This window comes from Pristiophorus japonicus, chromosome 10, assembly GCF_044704955.1.
Source record: "Pristiophorus japonicus isolate sPriJap1 chromosome 10, sPriJap1.hap1, whole genome shotgun sequence".
NCBI lineage: Eukaryota > Metazoa > Chordata > Chondrichthyes > Pristiophoridae > Pristiophorus > Pristiophorus japonicus.
Genome location: NC_091986.1, coordinates 165,869,201 through 165,874,621, shown reverse-complemented (window position 1 = coordinate 165,874,621; position 5,421 = coordinate 165,869,201).

Genomic DNA, 5,421 nt, shown 5'->3' with positions numbered 1-5,421 from the left:
AGTGCAGGGGTCCCCTGCGGTCATCCCCCTGCAAAACAGATACACCGTTTTGAGTACTGTTGAGGGGGATGACTCATCAGGGGAGGGCAGCAGCAGCCAAGTTCATGGCACCGTGGCTGGCTCTGCTGCACAGGAGAGCAGGAAACAGAGTGGGAGAGCGATAGTGATAGGGGATTCGATCGTAAGAGGAATAGATAGGCGTTTCTGCGGCCGCAGCCGAGACTCCAGGATGGTATGTTGCCTCCCTGGTGCAAGGGTCAAGGAGGTCTTGGAGCGGGTGCAGGTCATTCTAAAAAGGGAGGGAGAACAGCCAGTTGTCATGGTGCACATTGGTACCAACGACATAGGTAAAAAAAGGGATGAGGTCCTACGAGACGAATTTATGGAGCTTGGAGCTAAATTAAAAAGTAGGAACTCAAAAGTTGCAATCTCGGGATTGCTACCAGTGCCACGTGCTAGTCAGAGTAGGAATCGCAGGATAGCACAGATGAATACGTGGCTTGATCAGTGGTGCAGCAGGGAGGGATTCAAATTCCTGGGGCATAGGAACCGGTTCTGGGGGAGGTGGGACCAGTACAAACCGGACGGTCTGCACCTGGGCAGGACCGGAACCTTGGGGGAGTGTTTGCTAGTGCTGTTGGGGAGGAGTTAAACTAATATGGCAGGGGGATGGGAACCAATGCAGGGAGACAGAGGGAAACAAAAAGGAGACAAAAGCAAAAGACAGAGAGGAGATGAGTAAAAGTGGAGGGCAGAGAAACCCAAGGCAAAAAACAAAAAGGGCCACTGAATATAAAGGGGCTGCAGGAGGGGTCAAAACTAAAAATCATGGTTTAAAAACTAGGAGTAAAACACTCTATCTAAACGCATGCAGCATTCAAAATAAAGTAAATGAGTTGACGGCACAAATCATTGCAAATGGATATGATTTGGTGGCTATTACAGAAACATGGTTACAGGTTGGCCAAGACTGGGAATTAAACATACAGGGGTATCTGACGATTCGGAAAGATAGACAAGAAGGGAAAGGAGGTGGGGTAGCTCTGTTAATAAAGGATGATATCAGGGCAGTTAGGAGGAATTCATAGAATGCATACGGGATTGTTTCTTAGAACAGTATGTTACAGAACCTACAAGGGAGCAAGCTATCTTAGATCTGATCCTGTGTAATGAGACAGGAAAAATAAACGATCTCCTAGTAACAGATCCTCTCGGAATGAGTGATCACAGTATGGTTGAATTTGTAATACAGATTGAGGGTGAGGAAGTTGTGTCAGAAACGAGCGTACTATGCTTAAACAAAGGGGACTACAGTGGGATGAGGGCAGAGTTGGCTAAAGTAGACTGGAAACAAAGACTAAACGGTGGCGCAATTGAGGAACAGTGGAGGACTTTTAAGGAGTTCTTTCATAGTGCGCAACAAAAATATATTCCAGTGAAAAAGAAGGGTGGTAAGAGAAGGGATAACCAGCCGTGGATAACCAAGGAAATAAAGGAGAGTATCAAATCAAAGACCAATGCATATAAGGTGGCCAAGGTTAGTGGGAAACTAGAAGATTGGGAAAATTTTAAACAAACCAAAGAATGACTAAAAAAGCAATAAAGAAAGGAAAGATAGATTACGAAGGTAAACTTGCGCAAAACATAAAAACAGATAGTAAAATCTTTTACAGATATATAAAACGGAAAAGAGTGCCTAAAGTAAATGTTGGTCCCTTAGAAGATGAGAAGGGGGATTTAATAATGGGAGATGTGGAAATGGCTGAGACTTTAAACAATTATTTTGCTTCGGACTTCACAGTGGAAGACACAAAAACCATGCCAAAAATTGCTGGTCATAGCAATGTGGGAAGGGAGGACCTTGAGACAATCACTATCACTAGCGGGGTAGTGCAGGACAGGCTAATGGGACTCAAGGTAGACAAGTCCCCTGGTCCTGATGAAATGCAGCCTAGGGTATTAAAAGAGATGGCGGAAGTTATAGCAGGTGCATTCGTTATAATCTACCAAAATTCTCTGGACTCTGGGGAGGTACCAGTGGATTGGAAAGCAGCTAATGTAACGCCTCTGTTTAAAAAAGGGGGCAGACAAAAGGCAGGTAATTATAGGCCGGTTAGTTTAACATCTGTAGTGGGGAAAATGCTTGAAACTATCATTAAGGAAGAAATAGCGGGCCATCTAGATAGGAATAGTACAATCAAGCAGATGCAGCATGGATTCATGAAGGGGAAATCATGTTTAACTAATTTACTGGAATTCTTTGAGGATATAACGAGCATGGTGGATAGAGGTGTACCGATGGATGTGGTGTATTTAGATTTCCAAAAGGCATTCGATAAGGTGCCACACAAAAGGTTACTGCAGAAGATAGAGGTACGCGGAGTCAGAGGAAATGCATTAGCACGGATAGAGAATTGGCTGGCGAACAGAAAGTAGAGAGTCGGGATAAATGGGTCCTTTTCGGGTTGGAAATCGGTGGTTAGTGGTGTGCCACAGGGATCGGTGCTGGGACCACAACTGTTTACAATATACATAGATGACCTGGAAGAGGGGACAGAGTGTAGTGTAACAAAATTTTCAGATGACACAAAGATCAGTGGGAAAGTGGGTTGTGTAGAGGACACAGAGAGACTGCACAGAGATTTCGATAGGTTAAGCGAATGGGCTACGGTTTGGCAGATGGAATACAATGTCGGAAAGTGTGAGGTCATCCACCTTGGGAAAAACAACAGTAAAAGGGAATATTATTTGAATGGGGAGAAATTACAACATGCTGAGGTGCAGAGGGACCTGGGGGTCCTTGTGCATGAATCCCAAAAAGTTAGTTTGCAGGTGCAGCAGGTAATCAGGAAGGCGAATGGAATGTTGGCCTTCATTGCGAGAGGGATGGAGTACAAAAGCAGGGAGGTCCTGCTGCAACTGTACAGGGTATTGGTGAGGCCGCATCTGGAGTACTGCGTGCGGTTTTGGTCACCTTACTTAAGGAAGGATATACTAGCTTTGGAGGGGGTACAGAGACGATTCACTAGGCTGATTCCGGAGATGAGGGGGTTACGTTATGATGATAGATTGAGTAGACTGGGTCTTTACTCGTTGGAGTTCAGAAGGATGAGGGGTGATCTTATGGAAACATTTAAAATAATGAAAGGGATAGACAAGATAGAGGCGGAGAGGTTGTTTCCACTGGTCGGGGAGACTAGAACTAAGGGGCACAGCCTCAAAATACGGGGGAACCAATTTAAAACCGAGTTGAGAAGGAATTTCTTCTCCCAGAGGGTTGTGAATCTGTGGAATTCTCTGCCCAAGGAAGCAGTTGAATGTATTCAAGTCACCAGATAGATAGATTTTTAACCAAAAAGGGAATTAAGGGTTACGGGGAGCGGGCGGGTAAGTGGAGCTGAGTCCACGGTCAGATCAGCCATGATCTTATTGAATGGCTGAGCAGGCTCGAGGGGCTAGATGGCCTACTCCTGTTCCTAATTCTTATGTTCTTATGTTCTTATGTTCTAGCTCATAATTGACTGACTCGCCCCTGTGTCCAGCTCCATGGATACAAGAACACCATTTAATTTGAATTTTATCATCATGGGAGGACTTTTTGTGGAGAGGGTGTGCACCCTGCACTCTGCTCCCTTGGGCTGAGTTGCCTCTCTAGCTTGTCCTTTGTGATCCATGCTGGATCGGGACTCTTCTGCCGACTCCACTGCTAGGTGGTGAGTCGCAGTATGTTTGCACATTCGCTGGAGGTGGTCCCTTGTTTTGCAGCTTTTACACGCATAGTCTTTAAATCGACATTGGTGGGCCCCATAATTACCGTCGCAACGCCAGCATTGTGTTAATGATTTTGCATTTACACCCCTTGGCGGCCTAGCAGCAAGCATGTAGGCTCTGCTCTGTACAGTTCTTAATAGTTCAACAGTTCTGCCTGCAATCGGCGTTATTTTACGAACAGTACTTGCCAGTGAGCTCCGATTCTGGTCGGAAGTCATCTGTATGGTATTGCGAATTAGTTCAGTCAGCTCATTGTATGTCTTATCCTTGGCCTTCGTGTGTGCCAGCAAGTCCCTGACGAGGCGGTAGACCTCGGACCCACAATTGGTCAGCAGTATAGCCTTGCACTTCCCCTCCAATGTGTCCGTCTCCCCTTCCAGGTCGTTTGCCACAAAATATTGCTCGAGCCTTTCCGTGAAGGCATCCCAATCATCACCCTCTGTGAAGTCTTTTAGTGTGCCAAAGGTAGCCATAATCGCATGAAAGTCCGTATTCTCGTCGCCAGTTATTATGTCTGCAATTACCATCAAATAACTCCACGAGACCTTGTACTGTGAGTAAGAGTGACTTCAGTCCATTTAATATGACTGCAAAGTGAGGAGCAGCATGGCTGGCTGCCTTTTATATGCCCCTGCACACCCTGGGCAGGAAACCCCTGGGCCTCCAACAGCAGCGCCCGCAGGTGAATACAAAGAATTTGCATACGTGACAATTTATACTTGCAATTCAGGCATGTCTTAAAGCAGTGCAAAGCAAATTAAAACTGACTTACATCTAAAGACAAAATTTGGCCCTCAGGTATCCAGCATCCGATTTTTATCTTTGGATGTAAGGCTTAAGGTGGAAGTTCATTTACAGAGCACAGCAATGCTGTTACAAGTAGTCAGTGTGAAGCCAAAGAAGTGTGATGGCTGCAAAGTGATGCTAAATTGCAGTATAAAATATAATTGGGGTGTGACCTGACTCCAGAGACAAGCATTGTGAGACCCTCTGGAGACAATACTTTAAAAAGGATTCGGTGGTCCATTAAACTCCTTGGGCATTTTTTAAACCTACTTGGAATTAATGTAACTGATTAGAGAATGCAGACACTTCCATCCACAGTCTCTAAACAGTTAAATGTAAACTGCTGGCACAGGATTCTGCACATGTATATACCGCGCATTCAAATAATTCTCTGCTGGCCGGAAAATTGCATTTTCAGGCAAGCTGTATTAATGAGGTACTCTCTGGCTAGAACCAATATTGCAGTCATTAATTAGAGACTATTAGCTCTGGTATAAAAACAGAATACTGTCTGGAGGTGGCATCCGCACACAAACTTATAATTACTGTATAATTTCTCTATTAAAATATGATTGAACTAAAGGAAAACTCAACCCTGTCCAAACATATAACGCCCCCCCCCCCACCCCACCCCCTCTTCCCCCCCCCCCCCCCCGCACATTGTGGATGCATTGGTTGTAATTTCCCAAAATTCCCTGGATTCTGGGGAGGTCCCAACAGATTGGAAAACTGCAAATATAATGCCCCTATTTAAAAAAGGAGGCAGACAAAAATCAGGAAACTATAGACCAGTTAGCCTAACATCTGTGGTTGGGAAAATGTTGGGGCCCATTATTAAAGAAGCAGTAGCAGGACATTTATTTG